Below are 19,742 nucleotides of genomic sequence, written 5' to 3' on the forward strand. Positions count from 1 at the left end.
AGAAAACAGTCTTAACGTCCATTTGATGTACCTGTAACTTATGAATAGAGGCTAGCGCAAATAATGCACGAATCGTTGAGATTTTCATAACGGGAGAGTATGTATCAAAGTAGTCTAAACCAAACTTTTGAGCAAACCCTTTGACGACTAACCTTGCCTTGTACCGCTGAATCGAACCATCTGGTCTTAGTTACTTCCGGAAGACCCATTTGTTGGAGATTGATTTGAATCCCTTAGGCAAGTCAACTACTTCCCAAGTATGATTAGACATTATCGATTCTAGTTCATCATTAACAGCGCTTTTCCAAAAACTAGCATCGATAGATCTTATAGCTTCTTCAAAAGTTTTAGGATCCTCATCTAACAGAAAAATTTGAGCTATAGGATCTGAAATGGAGTCTAAATCATTTATCTCAGAAATAAAGGAAGTAATAAAGTCTGGTCCAAAAGAGGTTTCAACTCTTTGCCTTTTACTTCTTCTAGGCTCAAAATCAATTTGTTCAGAAGACCTAGCAAGATTACTAAAAGAAGTTGATGGAATATATTCTATTTGTGTTTCGACATTTAATCTCGGTTCCTTTAAAGGAAAGGTATTTTCAAAGAAAATAGTATCTCTTGACTCGCAAATAGAATAATCTTGTAAAAGCCTGAATCTGTATGCAGCACTATTTGTAGCATACCCTATAAACACTGTATCAACGGTTTTAGGTCCAATGGTGGACTTTTTAAAGTCTGGAAAACCCACTTTAGCCAGACACCCCCACACTTTCAGATATTGTAAATTAGGAGTGTATCTTTTCCATAATTCATATGGGGTAGAATCTAATTTCTTATTAGGAACTCGGTTCAAGATATGAGTTGACGATAGAATGGCTTTCCCCCACATGTTATCTGATAACCCTAAACTTATTAGTAAAAAATTCATCATCTCTTTTAAAGTTCTATTTTTCCTTTCGGCTATACCATTCTGTTGAGGAAAATAGGGAGCCGAAGTTTCATGAATTATGCCATTCTTTTCACAAATATCTTTTAAGAAATTAGATCCATATTCATCACCTCTATCAGATCTAACCCGTTTGATTCTCTTATCTAACTGATTTTCAACTTCTGCCTTATAAATAAGAAAGAAGTTTTCAGCTTCATCTTTAGTCCTTTGGAGATAAACTTTTGTATATCTTGAATAATCATCTACAAAAGTTATGTAGTAGTGTTTTCCTCCTTTACTTTCAGTGTTTCTAAAATCTGCTAGACCAGTATGAATAAGTTCTAACAGCTCAGTCTTTCTATTAGAAACAATCTTAAAGTGAGGTCTAGTATGCTTAGCTTCTACACAAATTTCACATTTGTTAAAGCTAGTTGTGTCTAGTTTAGGCAGAACATTCATATTTATCAATTTCTTTAAAGCATGAATATTCACGTGTCCTAATCTAGCATGCCACATATCAATGGATTCAACAATATAGGCAGAAGTGGTAGCTTTATTTTCATTAAATTGAGTTTCAATGACAAATAAACCATTGCTTAAAAACCCTTTCCCAACATAATCACCATTTCGGGAAATTACAAGTTTATCTGACTCAAAAACTAACTTAATGCCTGCCTTATTCAGAAGCCCACCACTTATCAAATTTCTACGCAAGACAGGTACATACAAAACATTATTTAAAGCTAGAGTTTTACCAGAGGTCAGCTTGAGTAAAACCTTGCCTTTGCCTAGCACTTCAGAGCTACTAGAGTTCCCCATGTACACACATTCACCTTCATTCCCATCATCGAATTCGGTGAAAAACTCCTTCCTTGTGCAGAAATGCTTTGAAGCGCCAGTGTCAACAACCCATTATGAAATGTTTTCCACCAGATTGACTTCTGAGACCACCGCAGCAATGATCTCATCATCTTCTTCTACAACGTGCATCTGTGGCTTGTTGTCATTCTGGCGATCTGAGCGGTGTTGGCATTGGTAAGCTTTGTGGCTGGGTAAATCGCAGACATAACACTTGAGCGTCTTTCCTTCAGGTTTGGCCTTTCCTGACTTTTTAAAGTTGGTAGTCTTTTGAGGTTTCGTCTTCTTGTCTTGATTCCCATGTTTCATGATCTTCTTAAATTTAGACTCAACCAGGTTAGCTCTAAAAGATAAATTACTCATAGAATTAGTAAGCTTATCTTTTAAACGGTTGGCTTCTTCAATCTTCATATGGCCCACAAGCTCTTCAAGCGAAATTTCTCTCTTTTTATGCTTAAGAGAGTTGCGGTAGTCGGACCAGGACTTGGGTAGCTTCTCAATGAGAACATTGGCTTTCAGCACCTCACACATTTGCATCCCTTTGGCGATGTTGTCAGCGACTAGGTTCTCATAGTCATGGACTTGATCCATTATCGGCTTGTCGTCTGTCATCTGGAATTTGAGTCATTCACCGACAACGTACTTTTTGATGCCCGCATCGTCTGCACCATACTTCTTCTCGAGAGTGTCCCATATTACCTTGGCACTCCTTTCTCTAAGGAACATATCAAATAACTTATTTGACATGTGACTGAGCAGATGTCCTCGCACTGTTTTATTGTCTTTCTCGTACTTCTCGTAGGTAGCAAGAGTGGTGGCGGCAGTTGCTAATGCATCGTCATTAAGGACCGCATCCGTATCATTACCGGCAGCAGGGGTTGGCGGCATGGTAGGTGGTTGCTTGAGCAGCACGTAGTCAAGATCAAGCTGCTCAAAGAAAATCAGGATTCGTTGGGACCACCTTCTATAATCCTCTCCATCAAGTGCATTGAGTTTGGAAAGATCAAGAATAAGCATGCTCAAAGGTGTTGACATGATTGCAGTATATCGAATTCATTTCTAAATTGTTGGATATATGAACTGCAAAACTACACCGTTAGCACTGACTAGAAATATAAACAGTAATTAAAAATAACCACTGCCTTAGAAACGAATTCACCCCGATGTGTGTAATCGTTGCAGTAGGCGGACCGTCCCCCGAGGTTAACACGGTCGCTCCGAATTCCGTACACTCGAAATCAGAGTGGACTGCCGGTGGTATTGCTCTTCTTATCGGAAAGAACAGAAAGAATAATTGCAGAAAACACTTTGAGAGTGAATTGTGAATGTTGAGTGTGAATTAAGAAGCTAAATATAGCCCTCTATTTATAGGCTATAAATAAGGTTAAAATCATCCATAAAAGTTCAGGATTAAATCTATTCTTTTGTAACAGCTGAAATGTCTAGATGAACCTGACTCAAAAATAGTCCAGGTTCATTGCATCATTATTCAGCTGTTATAACTCCCGAAATTATATCATGTAACCCCTGGACTTAAATCAAATAACTCCTGTAACTCCTGATATTAACAGCTTGTCCCCTCTGTACAAAGCTGGAAATCAGTCCGAATACATCTTAACGTTTTTTGATTTAATTTAGGAAAAGTTGTTTAATTTCTGATAACTCTCATAAACCTACCACGACCACGACCACGAACCGAGCCGAGCCGAGTCGAGACGGACGGCGGCGGCGGCGGTGCGCAAGAGTCACCTTTGTTCTCTTTCACTCAACAAGGAAGTGGGAATTCCATACTATAAATACCCATTCTCAATAGTGTTTCCAATACTACGTGGGATTGAGCATTACCAACATTAGTATAGTTGTGATTTCATGCTGACAGGTCTATGTGTTTCCATCCATGCAATGTTCTAATCTCATTTTGTGAATTACATGCTAACAGGTATGAGCCCAACACCATTAAGCAGATCACAAAGAGCTAGAGTAAGTATGCACTTCAAATATGCTACTTAATACTTAATTCTAGACTTCCTAATAGTGCTTTTCAAAGTAGATCGTAATACCTTTTACTTTCCAAGATATTGATTCTGCAAACATGGATGCTTCCGCTTATTTTTTACATGCATGCTGCTTCAGGTATTGGTTTACTGTGCTTTCGGAGCACTTGCCAGACTTTGTTGATAAGGTAAATATAAACACTATGAGGCATCTAGGATTCTTTCTCTCTCTCTCTCTCCCTCTCTGAAGAGCATTTGTTGTCCTGTCCAGACTGTCTAAATACTATTCAATGGATTGAGGATAGCTAAGATTTAAAAATGCTTAAAATGAATTCTCCTAATTTCTTTTTCTTTAGGACTGGATAAAAGAAATTTCCCTTTTCTAAACGTGGAGAAACACAAAAGAAGGAAAGAAAGAAATAATAAAGGGTCACTTCATTGGCCATATTAAAATAGCATAAAGTCCAACAAGAAAATTATATTCATAGTAATTAGTTTAAATAATTTGAAGTCAGACTTTTCTACAACTATTCTTTAATCTGTGAGCTTGCAAATGTGTTAGGCAGTAGCAAGTGAAGGTGGAAGTGGTGATGCTAAAAGAAGAGGTGATGCTTTTGCTCGTGCTTTCTCTGCTCACTTGGCAAGGTGATTTAACCGATTGAAACATTCAAACTTTTTTGGCTTTCATAGTCGGTTGATAACTTGTGCATCTAATCATTCCATATAGATGGCAAAGGCAACCTATCATTATTGTAGCTGAAGTTTCTTTTTCTTTTATGTTAATGAGGATTAGTAATCCGTGGGCCTTTATGACGCTTCTATTAATAAAACAGGTACTCTTTTCCCCCTTCAGCTTTTTGCTGAATTCCTCATCGGTTTTTGGTAATTATGAAGGGATTTTTTAACGAGACCTCTAATACTTGTAAAAAAAATATGTTAACGAGGATTAGTATAAAACAAGATATACTTGGACAAGAAAAATTAACTTCCGTTTTTCTCAGGATGAAGCCCTTAGAGTTAAATAGAGAACAATGGAATGTTGTAATCCATTTGGCGTGTAAATGTAAATAATGTTATATAACTAGCTTCCTATAATTTTTATAGGGAATTATGTTTATCGAAAGCTTGTGATACTTGGCCAAAAGAAAGAAGCTTGTGATATGGTTTATTGTTGTTTCTAAATTCTACTGTACTAAAAATCATTGGAACAAATTAACTTTTACTTTTGGATGCTTATGCACTTGCAACCTCTCAAATAGGTTGATGGAGGAACCAGCTGCATATGGGAAGTTAGGATTGGCCAATCTTTTGGAACTAAGAGAAGAGTGCTTGAGGTGAGTTTCAGTTTCATGATGCTTATAGAAGCATCAAACAGAGGTAACCTGCATTTCAACAGAAATCTTGATGCTTATATATATATATATAGTGTGTGTGTGTGTATAGCTCTTCTCTGTCCTTTGCAAGATACTTTGTTATGTCTGTCTTCAAATGATGCTTGTTTGCTTCCTTGTTACAGCCTTGATCAATACATCTTTTGTTGTTTACACACGAGCATCAAGAATATTTTCTATGCTGACCACTTGCATCCTTGTATCTTGAATGCGAGATGGTCATTTAAATGCGAATATATAAAAAAATAAAAGAATTCCTTGATAGGGAAAATGTTCTGGTATTTCTTCCTCAGTGTGTTAATATTTAAAATAAGATCCCTATATGGTTTCTATTTCTGAACACTTGATCTTAACAATATAGGAGTGTTCAACACCTAAATATGCATTGGCTGCCTGCATTTATCTGAGTAAAGGAACGGTCGTATACTGTGATTTGCTGTTCCCAAAGCCCAGTTGGAAAGGAAAGTACAACTTTCTCGGCTAGTCACTAGTGGAAAGCTAAACTAGATGGGCGGTTGCATCCGTTTTTTCATTTATTTCTTTTTGTTTCTTAAAAAGTATTTTTTTCCTTATATTTGTTATTAAAAGAAAATTGTTTTGGGATTGGGTCATTTTCTTTTAAATGTTAATTCTGGTGTGGGTAAATCCAAATAAGCTCAATACTAAATTGACAACTTTGACAACCACTGGGGAGCTTATGGCCTCCCTTAAGCAGAGCTAAAGTCTTTCCCCAAACACAAGGTCCAGGTCTATGAAGTATATAATATTGTGATTTCTCTCTCTTTCACTGTTAAGTTCCACACATTTTATCAAGAGTACATGAAAAGGGCAAAATTTTGAAGATTTATGCAAGTACCTGCCAGAACACATTTTCCAAGTTTATGCATACAAATGTGCAGATATAAATGTTTCTTGGGACCTCATACATTTATCCATGTTTTCCCAATCATGACAGGGAAAATGAGGCATCTCTGGCTGTTTTACCTGATCTACTACTGGAGCTAGACCATATGGATGAGGTATGGTATTATAGAATGTAGTCCTTTCCTCCTTGAAGGAGCCTTAGGGTAGCCAAAACTACTACCTGAAAATTGTTATTTTAGGTTAAGAAAAATTCCAAGTGAGATCTTAAGTTTAGGTTGCATAATGCACAATACCAGTTCTATTGCCATGCCTTTGCCACTATTTTATGGCCTTCTGAAACTCTCCTCATTTTGCAGGAGGCAAGGTTGCTTACCTTAATTGAAGGTGTTCTAGCTGCAAACATATTTGACTGGGGATCCGTGCCTGTGTTTATCTTTATCATAAAGGAACAATTATTGAAATTTATAGAAAGAGTCACAACAAAATGCAAAGACCATGGCGGGTAAGTGGGGGGAAAATCATCACTATAGAATCTTGATTTGCACTGTGTTAGTCCTTATTGGATGCTTCAGAAATTTTAGTGCATAAGAAAAATCTTCTTTTATGTACTGTCGGTAGATGATTTTGACCTTTTTAAGGGACGAATGCTAGGATCTGATGGGAAGAAACCTAAGCCACATAAGAGAGCTTTACTCTTTGTTGATAACTCGGGAGCTGACGTGGTCCTGGGCATGCTTCCACTAGCAAGAGAATTCCTTTGACGCGGAACAGAAGCAAGTTTGCCTACTTCGCTGGTGAAAGATTTCTGATTGAATTATTACTTCCATAGTAAGAATGTCTGGAGTAGTGCTACCTTTGCACTTTTGAACCCTCTATTGCCTTCTGAAATACAACTGAGTGCTCTTTCATTGTGACATGTTAGTTAGGAAATATAATCAGGCTTTTCCGATGATGATGTTTGTTCTTCACGGAATGCCTTAACTTTGGAACTGAAATAGCAATTACAGTTCAAGTTGCAGAATATATAATGCGATGTATCTGCAGGTTGTTTTGGTTGCAAATTCTCTTCCTGCACTGAATGATGTAACTGCCATGGAGCTTCCTGATATAGTTGCTGAGGCTGCAAAGGTTTGCCTTTGTTGATACAGCTTTCTTTTCCTTTTTCTTCACTTCTACACCATTGTTTCCTTTGTCCCTTAGTAGCTGTATATTTTCTTGAGCATCTTATAAATCTTCTCTATTTGATTTTGTAAAAGGAGAGCTCAGTTTCCCAGATAAAAGTTTTATTATAGATGACCTAGTGATAAAAGACATTTATAGCATAGATGGGGTTAACGGAATGATGATGATGGCATAATTTCTGGATTTATTTCGATTTTTGTTGGACTTTATTCTGTCATGCATTGAACACAATAATCTGATTCTTCTGGTACACAGCATTGTGACATACTTCGCAGAGCTGCTGAGGCTGAAGGTCTCCTAGTGGATGCAATGACTAACGAAGTAGATGGTTCCAAAGGAAATTCTTCTTCAGTTCCTGATGGTTGTTGAGAACGGCTGTGGGAGCCCATGCATCGACTTAAGGCAAGTCAGCTCTGAGTTAGCTGCAGCAGCCAAGTGTGCTGACCTGGTAGGTTATTTGTTTTCTGATTCACCAAACTTTGTGAAGCATTAATTCAGATGAACCTTTCACCGTCTTCCCCTTTCGTTCTTCTGTTTTGAAAATATTAAGAAATGCAGCTGTAGACATCAATTTTTTCATTTTAAATTTAAATTTATTATTATTATTATAATTATTATTACAATTATTATTATTATTATTTATTATTTATTAATATTACAAAACCCATATCAATATGGCCCAACAGTAACCCTGAACCCTTCTAGGGTTCACATCCCATACACCCAGCCGCCGTTTCTATCAACCGTTGGATTTGAAAGATCCAACGGTTCACAGGATACCAGCGTGAAGTCCTAGGGTTTCATAACCCTAGGTTATCATTCAGCCACCGCTGCTTCCAGACGTTCCAACTGCCAGTGCCACGCCACAAAATCGTCGCCTCGCCAGAAGCCTCCAGAAGCCAGCTGCCCCTCCACATGTCGAGCTCTATGGTGAGTCACCACATAGCTCGGTGACTCACCGAACTCCATTCCTTTAACCGGTCCGAGCAAGCGACCGAGATGGCTATAAAGCCATCGTACCTGCAAAAATGAAAAGGGAGGAAGAACCGGAGAAAAACAGAAACAAGAGCAAAAAAAAATATACCAAACATCCCAGTTAACAATAACGAAGCAACCAGAAAAAAAATCGAGAGAGAAGAGAGGAGAAACCCTTACCGAGGAAGCAGAACCACCGGAGAACACCAAACATTGTCGAAGTACCGAAAATACCGAAGGTATTTTCTTAGATCTAGGAAATTCCAGGGACTTTTGGGGAAAATAAATGCCGGATTCGGCCTTAGAACGGTGAGATTTATATCCTAGGGTATTCTAAAAAATTTTCGGCCACCGTTGACGGTGGCCGGCGGCGGTGTTCGGCGCCGGAGTGCGGCTGCCGGTCGGAGACCGTGTTCCCTTCGGTGAGGGAAATAATAGAGAGAAGGGAGAGAATTCTCTTCTCTCTCAGCTAGAGAGAGAAGATAAATGAGAAGAAATGAGAGCTGGCCCGAAGGGCCAGCCGTTTGGGGTATTTTATACCCGATACAAAACGGCGTCGTTTCATGATGAAACAGTGCGTTTTGAGAAGAGGGTAAACCCTGTCTGCAGTGCTCCAAGTTTGTAATCATTATAATTTAGTCACTGAAATTGATTTTTGATTATTTTTAGTTTAGTCTTATAATTTTATTTTATTTTAATTTAGTCCTTACCTGTATTATACATATATTTAGGTTAAATGCCTTATTTAGTCCTTCATAATTTTTATAATTTATTTTTTAACCCGAATTAATTAAATAAGGTTAAATTACATTATTAGCATTAAGTTTTTTGTTAATTCGAATTATGCCCTTTAATTTTGATATTTTACTTTTTTAGTCACCAATATTTTGTTTCTTTTCATTTTGATCCTGATTGTTTTTATATATTTTACAATTTAATATTATTACTTTTAAATTTATTTTAAATATTATTTATTTTATTACTTTTATATTATTATTACATATTAGTCACATAAATAAATATATATATATATATATATATATATATATATATATTAATAATAATGTATATTTATTTTCAATATCGAAGAAAATGGCAGTTTTAAAACAACTGGATGTCCTATTCTGGTATTTTAAATAATTAAACATTATAAAAATTATAATTTAGTTTTATTTAAATTATTAAAATTTTAATATTTATTTTTATCAAAGAAAAGAGTTGTCTTAAGGTACCTAGAAGCCCTTTTCTGATATTTTTGAATAAATAAATATCTTACTATATTAAAATAAATTTTTATTATCTTAAGAAAACGTTTTAGTCATTTATTTATTAATATCGAAGAAAAAGAGTTGTCCTAAGGCACCTAGAAGTCCTTTTCTGATATTTCTAAATAAATAAATATTTTTATAAATATATTTAAATTAATATATTTTCTTAAAAATTATAGTAATAAAATTTGAAATAACATAATTATAAATTAAATATATTTGAATTTTTAAAATTCTATTATTAGAGACAATTTATAATTAAAAAGTACCAATTTTGGGCGTTGTAAGGGTGATAATCCTTCCCTAAACGTAACCGACCACGAATCCCTTTTTATTAATAAAAAGAACGAATTTTTGGTTATAAACGCAGATCAATTCATCTTTTAACTGATGTTTTCTTAAAAACTCTTTTAAAAGATAATTTTTAGGTATTCGACCTACCTGACCCAAAAGGCCGATGGCGACTCCAAAATTATTTATTATTCACATTATTTTTCCCGCCAAGTATAAAAATCGTGCCCGGACGAAAAACGGTTACGACAGCTTGGCGACTCCGCTGGGGATTGTCAAACTTTAAAATCAATTGTAAATTGTCTCTATCAGTTGGAAATTAAAAATTCATATATTTAATTTTTAATTATTTTCTTTCAAATTTTTATTACTTATTATTTTTATATTATTTTATTAATATTTTTTTATTCAGATATTAATTATTTTATTTGTCTGTTAGAGGTTTGAACATTTCTCCTCACACACAACACTTGCATTGCATAACATAAAGCTCTATAATTGAGTTTGTCCCTTTTAAGTGGGAGTGAAAGCGACGTCTTCGTGAGAATTTATTCTCCGTGTCAGACCTAGCAAGTAACTTTCGGGGTTCATATGCTCTATGTCTTCGTGAGAATTTATTCTCCGTGTCAGGCATAGAGAAATGTGTCCCCTCGAATTAAACTCGGTCTGCTTAAGTCTGTAGTGGACTATGATTGAGGGTTGGCAGCCCAAGGGGGCATCAACAAGGACAATTCGAGTACCTTTACTCCTAGAACTGAAACTCTGCATATAATAAACCCTAGAAATTCACCTGATCTAAGACAATACTGAACCTCTGTTCATAGGTATACACAAAGGAGAAATAAGCTCTAGCTTTTAATTTATTTTATTTCCTTTTCTTTTTCCTGAATAAATGCATGCGAACTAGAAATCATGCGGTTAGGTTAATTTTTTCCAAACAAAGAATGGAACTAGAAAGCATGAGGTTAAGATTTATACCTTGATAGATAGATTTTTTCCCATTAGTTGGTACTAACTATTCTATTTTTTCTTATTTTTTCATGCATGTTACATTGCTCTAATCTGTTCATATTGATTTCTTTTGTTTACATTGCATGATCATGGCATAACCAAAAGGTGTTTACTTGAAAGACTGTTCATCATATTGGAAAGAAATCGTAAATGGACAAAAAGTTCTACGATCAAACAAAATATGATGCGGCCAAGAAAAGACATCCTGAGGGAACTCTGAAGATAGAGAAGAGCTATGCACTCAAAGATCGTATGCCCATTGAAGAGCAAAAGAAAATACGAGAAATAAGAGAGCAGATGCCCAAGATAATGGATATAATATCTGTTTTGGCCAAAATAGAAGAGATTCCTGCACAGAAAGAGAGAAAGCTTAATGAAGATAATCCTACAATTTAAGATATGCAAGGGATTTCTGATCCTAATCAATTTGAGAAGTTGCAGACAATCATCATTTGTATTCATAAATCGTCTGGAGATACCAAAGAAATGGTGACCACTGTAAAAGCTCCCAGAGATGAGAAGAAATCATGTAATCAGAAATCATCAAAGTTTGGTCTGCTCCCGACGTCTAAAACTCAGGTTCAATCCAAGACAAAAAGTGGTTCTCATCTTGATACTATCCCCATATCATATAAAGAGTTGTATGAGAAGTTACTTGAAGCATGAGAAGTGGATCCATATTATATAAAACCATTCCAACCTCCGTATCCAAATTGGTATGACATCCCAGAAGATTTCCAGAAGGTCAGTCAAGCCTTTCAAAATGCTGGTATAGGGAACACCCCAGAAGAATGGATAACAGGGGTCACCAAACTGAAGAAAAACTGTAACATACATGAAGGACGAGCCAAGAAGTTTATCATAATTCACGAGTTACAGAAGAAAGATGCAATATGTCTGTCAGTGAATTGAAAATATGTCAAGTCGAAAGTCAAAGGTTGAATAGTGCTATGACCAACATGAAAGCATCATATCAGATTCATCAGCTTGAGATCGATACTGAATTAAAAGCCAATATGGCCAAGAACAAAACATTGAAGAAATGTGTATATGATTATGGAGATCTTGTACGGGAACTTCTTGAACATAAAGATTCTCTCACAAGAAAAAATGAACAATATTGTTTACAACTTCGAGAGTTAATGCAAAAGATGAAGGAAAAAGATAATATCATGAAGGAAGCCGCTGCTCAAGCAAACAATGTGGCTCATAAGCTGGTGGACTTAGCTGGCTTCGCAAGAGAATTAAAGCAGATTGAGAAATTCATACCTGAGCATGAGTGGAAGTTAGTTTGGCTTTTAAGGGAAATAGAGAAGTTAGGAGTGAAAGCTATCCCCTACATGTAAAAGTTTTGTTTGATGTACCGAAGCTTTTGTGTTCAATGAAATCTGTTCTAAGATGATCACTCTTGAGTAACACCTTTTCATACATGCATTTACACTTTGTATCTGTGCATTTTCATTTTGTATTCTTACTTTTTATATCTTTGAATTGCACATTTTGCATTTTTATTTTTGGCATTTATGCATTTTTGCATTTATATTACATTTTTTTATTATTATTTAAAGTATTGTTAAATATATTAATTATAAAAACATGTAAATAATTCATGAAAGGTTTTGTAACAGTAAAACCAAGATCATTCATTCATATTACTTTACCATCATCATAATGGAGAAATATTATGAGGGACTACAAGATCAATGGTCAGAACAATTGACAGGGTTACCTCAGGATATAAGGAAAGAAACATCAGATTCAGTACCAGATGGATCAAATCAAATTATTCAGTGTATGGCATCTGATAAAGAAGAGATAATTGATAAAGAGCAACCATGCTATCAGATTGAAGAGTCGATAAAGATAACATACTCTGGGGCATCCCACTCAAACCCAAAGAATAGCCTCATTAATTATTCACAATATGAGGAGAGAGTCAAGAGGACAGAGAAAGCAATCAGAAACATGAAAGATGTTAGTGCCCACCAAAAAGAATTAGAAGCAAGAGAGCTCAGCTTGGTTCCAGATTTGATTATTCCCCATGAATTCAAAATGCCTGATTTTGAGAAATATGATGGCACCAGTTGTCCCTTAATCCATTTGAGAATGTTTTGCAGAAAAATGGAAGGATATTTGAGTTTTGATGATCTATTAATTCACTCTTTCCATGATAGTCTTGTTAGCCCAACAGTAGTCTGGTACAATCAGTTGACCTAAGAACAGATCAAGAGATGGGTAGATCTAGCTGATGCATTTTTGGGACAATATCGGTATGTTAAAGGCTTAGTTCCAACACGTATGGATCTTCGAAGAGTAAAGAAGAAAACCAATGAAAGATTTCAAGAATATTCCCTAAGATGGAGAGGAGTGGCAGCACAAGTTCAACCTCCCATGTTAGAAGAAGAAATATCACGTATGTTTCGTGATTCCCTTCCAGTGCTTTTCTTCGAGTTAATGCAGGCAAATCCGACAAACGAATTCGAGAATCTTGTGACAAGTGGAGATTTAATTGAGAATGTAATCAATGAAGAAAACTCAAAAGTCACATCCAGGAGCCCGACGGATCAAAAAGCAAAAACTGATCATGTGAATGAATGTCGCATCCAGAGTCCTCGCAATTGCAAAAGAAAAAGAGCAAGTAACTGTTCGGATCGACCAAATAAAGTCATGCGATCAAGAAAAACTTTGGAAGTGTTCCAAACTTCCATTTTAGACTTGTATCCTCATTTGGTTAAAGGTCAATACATCACACCAAGACCAACTAAAGTGACACCAAACCCTTCTGCTCATAGCTATGATCAAGATAGAGTTTGTAATTTTCACTTGGGGGTATCTGGGCATTCTACAGGCAATTGTAGGCCCATGTTAAAAGAAATTGAGATGCTTGTTGACAAAGGGGTTTTGACACAAGAAATGATCAAGAAATGGGGGGGCGAATGAAGAAAAGAACCCTGATCCTATTACATACCCAACATTATAGGAATAATGAGGCATGATAAAATAAATAAGTGGAAGTGTTATCTACCACTGTAGTACCTTTCTACTTTCAGCATCTTGTTTGAACTTGTTTTTTGTTTCCTTTCTCCGCCCTTTGTAATAAATAAATTTGTGTTACTTTTATGGTTATGAGCAAGGAATCAAGTTTAACCTTGAGATTCTTGAGTATCAAGTAGATTAAATATTCTTTTATTTTTTCAAGAGTTATAGATCTTTGGCAAGTGGTAAAATTATATCTTCCATATCCTATCCAACGCCAATTACTCGACCCTTACCAAAACCAAATCCTGACACTATATTTATCTGAGACTCTGAAATAATGTCTCCACCTATTTTTGAGACACCAACTCTAGATGTTTACCTTTTCGGGTAGAGTTAATTGATGATACTACCTCCCACCATATATACAACTTCAGAAGTCACACATTTGTCCTTCCAAACACAAAACCATCATAAACCAAAAGACCTCAAAAGAACCAAACTTTTAATTATCCGTAAATCTTACTACAAGAAGAGACGAGATGAGGCATCATGGACCAATTCATCGAACATAATTTCGAGTGATTGGAGCATACTCAGAGAAGAAAAAATGATTGATTGAAATAAATATATCATGCATTAATTACATTTTTCATGTAAGTAAAGTTAATCTTGAATATTCATCCCCCTGGAGATACCTCTTTTTACAAGGACTTCTATGTATAAGATGACTAAACTTCGAGCACAGATCAAGCACGCCAACTCATTGTCATATCACCCAAAGATGAATAGGGCATTTGCAGGAGCAAATAAGTACCTTAAGAGGATCATTACAAAGACCACTGAAGCTTACAAGGATTAGCACAAGAAGCTACCTTTTGCCTTATATGCATATTAAATTACTGTGCGAACATTTACTGGGGCAACACCTTATTGTTCAGTCTTACCATTTTGAGATACCATTACTTTGTATCTTAAAGGAGCTAAAATTAGAGGAGTCTGAAGGGATCTAAGCTCGTCATATACATTAGAAACGGATGATGAAATATCACATCCGAGAGAGTTCCAAGAGGGTAACCTAGTGTATACATAAAGATTTCTGTGGGAAATGAATGCCTAATTGGGAAGGGTCATACATTGTAAAGAAGGCCTTTTTCCGGAGAAGCGTTAATCTTGGCAAAAATGGATGAGAAAGTTCTGAGAAACCAAATAAACTTAGATTCTGTCAAGAAATATTATACTTGAAGAAGAAAAAGGAAAAAGAGGTGTTTAAAGCAATTGAAGTCTTATACTCATCCAACAAAGGAAAAAAAAGAGAAAAACCCAGCAAAGAAAGAAGAAAGAAAAAAAAGAGAAAAAAGAAAAAGGGGAGAAATAGAATCAAGATGGGTGACTCCAGGGAGCTTCAAGTTACAAGGTTGATCAAGTACAAACAAAAAGAGCAAGAAATGCTGGAGATATGAGAAAATGGAAATGAACCCAAAATTCGGCAGTCTAGAGGGATCCAGATGATAGAAAAATCCCCAGCAAGGCAGATCCAAGTCAAGCAAAGCAAGATTGAAGGCATCTAAAAAGAATATCTTCAGATTTCATTCCGCCTCTCAAGATTGATTTTTATTTACAAAAATTGGTTTTTAAAATCTTTAATGCATGATATAAAAAAAATGATAAAAGGAGGGTTCAAGATATAAATTTTTAAATAACATCTTGAAACCAAAGGAGGATTCGTGTTGAAAACCTGAAAAGGCGGCTCGAATATTGAATGGTGCAACAACGACATAAGAGACGATCTTAAGCTCTTAATGAAGCACCACACATCTCAAAAATGTTCCTGAGATTCTGGAAACGAGAAGCATCTCTACAAGATGAGCATAACAACCATTTCTTCAAGTTAGTGGAAGCCCGAAGCGACATACTGAACCAACTTGAAAGAACCTACTTTACCAAAATCAACCTATACCTCAAATCAGTCAATAATTTTGACACTTGCCATAGGACTATGATTTTTGAATGATTTAAAAGTGTAGTTGATTTATTTGATATTCATTAAACTCATTGTTTATGATTCGATTATATTGTGAACCTGAAAGGGGTAATAATTTGCAAAATTCTTTCATTCTTCAATAAAGAAAGGAGAAAAAACATTTTCAAACAGGACAGTCTCAAATGAGGAAGGTCCTTAAAGCAATTGTTGCTTATTCTACCTCTGTTGTAGAAAAAGAATGAACGAGGCTAGAAGAATGAAGCACTTCACATTTTTGAAGGCAAGTGGTCCAAGAAGCCAGAAAGTTTGGGGAATTGAACTTGTAACACTCCACTATGACATTATTAGTAGCTCATCAAGAAAGATTATCGTTTATCTCATGCTGAGGGTGATAAGCATCACCAGACAGATTACTTTCCCCAATCATCAATTCATGTTCTCTAGAAGATTACATCATAGAACCATGAACAAGTCACTACCTGCACTCTGGTGTTAGCTCAAGTCTTGATACATCATTGCTACTTCTTCTATGCCGATCACTTTCTTTGTCAAAATGATATCCATTATGTCCTTCAGAAGATTGTTGAATTTGAATTTGAGGACTTATGGCACAGAATAAGACGTTGGAACAAATTCTACATTTGTATGCCGTACAGGATTCCAAAAGTTGAGATAACCAGTTTTACCATCAACTGAACCTTTCCATGGTTAGGGAAGAGTGGGATATGGCAGTGTGTATTTTGGAGCAGCAAAAGAGACAGTCACTGTGGCAGTCATTGCAAGAAAATGCACCAACAAAAATCTTCTATTTTATCCTGATGATGTTTATTTCTTCCAGTAAGGTTTTTACACTGGATGCCATCGACAACAAGGTTGAATCCGCCAAATCTACTCATCAATTGCTCCAACCAATCATCATTCAGTTCTTGCACATCTATTTTCAAAGATATGCCAAGACAGTAAAAGACGGCCTCTGCATCACTGATTCCAGAGAAAAGAGACAAGACATTGATACCACCGGGGAACATGCCTCTAGCAGATCCTCCTCCTCGTGTATGGTTTTTAGGGAAACCTAGAAGCATTTCCACCTCATCAGGTTCAAGTGGAGCAACTTTATTCCTTCCAACCCATACTAGATTCCATTTTCGGCATTCATCAAGAATATACTTAAGGACACTCGAAGATGGCTCATCATCACAAGCTTCAAAAACCTTGCGGATCCTTTCTGTCAATTTGGCACTTCCTGTACATATTTGTAAATATTTCAACCTTGTTCGTGGATCCCAGGAAGGCCACCATTTTTTCAATGGAAAAGCATCATGTATAGTGCATGGAGAAAACAAGATAAGAGGAAATCTGTTCTCAATTGGCAGATTATGAATATAACCCCTTTTCAGTAGCAGTATGAAAATGCTTCGAATCTACAAATTCTGGCTCTACATTGAATAAGTACTGTAATATTCCAGTCCAATCATTAACTGGAGCAAATGCCACGTTCTCGTAGCAGAAATAAGGAAACCCAATAGCATCTTCTGGAAATGTTCTTTGAGTTATCTGATCTGATTTGGTATGAACCCTAAAACCAATCATTGGATTTAAAAGATGAATTTGCTCATAGCAAAAATAAGGAGACCCAATAGCATCTTCTGAAAGTGTTCTTTAAGTTATCTGATCTGGTTCGGTAGGAACCCCAGAACCAATCATTGGAATTGAAAGATGGTCTGCATGATCGTCTTCATTAAGAAGCTTCTTTTCAAGCTTCCTCTGCTTCTTCTTTTTCAAAAATCATAACCCAAGTTTCTCCTTTGCTTGTAATTGGGGTCATTATATAATAAATTCCTACCTTCTACTGGAAGAAGTACGTCAGCAGCCTTAGCCATTTGATCAGCACATATAAAATCTGTCAACTCTGCAATTGATGAATCTGGACCACATCTCTCCATGGTTATTGAAGCCTCAGCCTCTGAGAATCCCATTTTTGTCAAGTATAACAGTTTATTCTCCTCATCAGAATCAGAATTCAGGATTTCCTCGATATCATAAGAACTATCAATATCTGTGAAATCATCCTGAAAGATCGCTTCATAATCAGATGAGTTGTTATCAGAATCAACATGTTGCATGGGTGTGGATTTTTGATGAGCCTGTACCATTGTATATGTAGTTTTGCCAGTTCATCAGATTACTGTTCGCATAAATTAGTTTCTCTCCCACATAAAAGTATATTTCAGAGATGGCTTTCACTGAAAGATGATAAGCCACTGTGTCAGCCTGGAACGGATTACCAAGCTATTTATACTGCTCTGTCTGACTAAATCCCTCCAGATACAGAAAATGGTCACCTCATTCAGAAGACACATATTTCATACATTTCTTTCAGAATGATTGAGTACTTCTTAATTCTATGACAACAAGAAGAGAATTTCTCCAGTTACTTGACAACACTGTTGTTCAGTGACACTAGAATGAGAGTATTTAAGATAAACAGATTTGGGGCATGAAGAAAGCTACAAGCACCACAGTGCATTGTCAAAATTGGACCTCATGAGGATCATGATATTCCAGTTAAACATACATTGAGAGTTGAATCAGAAGCAAAATATTGGGGCATCTCGAAAGCTCACTTCAGACAGATACATGTGGGGCATTTTGAAGGCTCAGATTAACAAGAAGCAAATGTTGGGGCATACTGAAAACCCTTTTCAATCCGAATCAGAAATGTTGAAATATTCTGAATATTTATCAGCAAAATGCTGGGGCATGCTGAAAGCCCATTTCAATCAGAATCAGAACTGTTGATGCATTTTGAACACTTGTATTAGCCAATGTTGGGGCATGCTGAAGGCCCACAACATCCTGTGTCAAGATCATTGACTTGAACAAATATTTCCAATGATACATAAAGGTGTGAAGAATGAAAATGGTGAAACAGTGATAGTCGAGCTGACTATACATAATTGCTTCGTTCATCAAGCAGTTATATTATGATCATGTTGTTGAACAAATATCTACTCAGCAAGTATGGTTTCAAATACCCAATCTTCTTAAACCATGTGTCACATGACAGTGTGTTCTTTGATAAACTACATCATGATTGCATGGATAAAGATGGTCCCCAGGCAGACTACTCGATCCAGAGTTCAGTTCCTCAAAATCTCGACTTTGAATTTTGCATTCTGTGTGTCGGTGATGATTGGAAATATTTCTTTGAGATTCCTGGCCTTTAGTTTCAACCATACTGTTAGAATTACGAAGCTGTTTTTCACATCAGTTTTTGCTTACTTGATGACATTGAAAAGGGAGACTCGACTCTCACTTATATTACTGTTATTCCCGTTGTTATTGGGATCATCATTGCTAGCCAGGGTGAACTGAGTTTTCATCTATTTTGGTTTTATCATTTGTGTTTCATCCCCAGCTGCAAAAATTCCATGGATATCTTTCTGTACATTGATCCTATAGCTGAAGTGTTTCTACTTTCTACAATGCTCATTATGAAAGAAAGCATGATCAGTATCACATTTGCCTTTTCCAGAGATGATATCAAGATTTGTTGGTATCTCCTATTCAATTCGACACCAGCACATTTTGTGAATTTGACTAACTTTTTGGTCATACCAACATTACACTTAAATACCCACTGAGTTTTGTTCTCAAGTGGTCTTGTGACGTCATTCAAAAGCTTTGAACATTTGGAAAAGAACTTCAATGATTGAGAAATCTTGGTAGAAGCCACAGGAAAGGATGAATGTATTGTCAAATGTTTTACGAACATCTGAACAGAAACCACAGGAAAGGATGAATGTGTTGTCAAATGTTTTACGAACATCTGAGCAGAAGCCACAGGAAAGGATGAATGCGCTGTCAAATGTTTTACGAACCTACTATTCTGATGCTAAACCAATGTTACGATCATATGGTTTCCATTTATTGATCCAAGATGAAATCTGTCTTCTTCAACCCCAAGATTAGAAGTAAGATATAATGAAGATTTCTTTCCACAGAAGGGAAGCATAAATTTTA

The 19,742-nt window shown here is 36.0% G+C and overlaps 1 pseudogene; it reads left to right on the forward strand.

Moving 5' to 3' along the window:
- The first annotated feature begins 3,812 nt into the window (after positions 1-3,812).
- The window catches only part of LOC120186567, a 47,082-nt pseudogene continuing 31,152 nt past the window's right edge, over positions 3,813-19,742 (forward strand).

Source organism: Hibiscus syriacus, unplaced genomic scaffold (assembly GCF_006381635.1).
Source record: "Hibiscus syriacus cultivar Baekdansim isolate YM2019G1 unplaced genomic scaffold, ASM638163v2 tig00113716_pilon, whole genome shotgun sequence".
Taxonomy (NCBI): Eukaryota; Viridiplantae; Streptophyta; class Magnoliopsida; order Malvales; family Malvaceae; genus Hibiscus; species Hibiscus syriacus.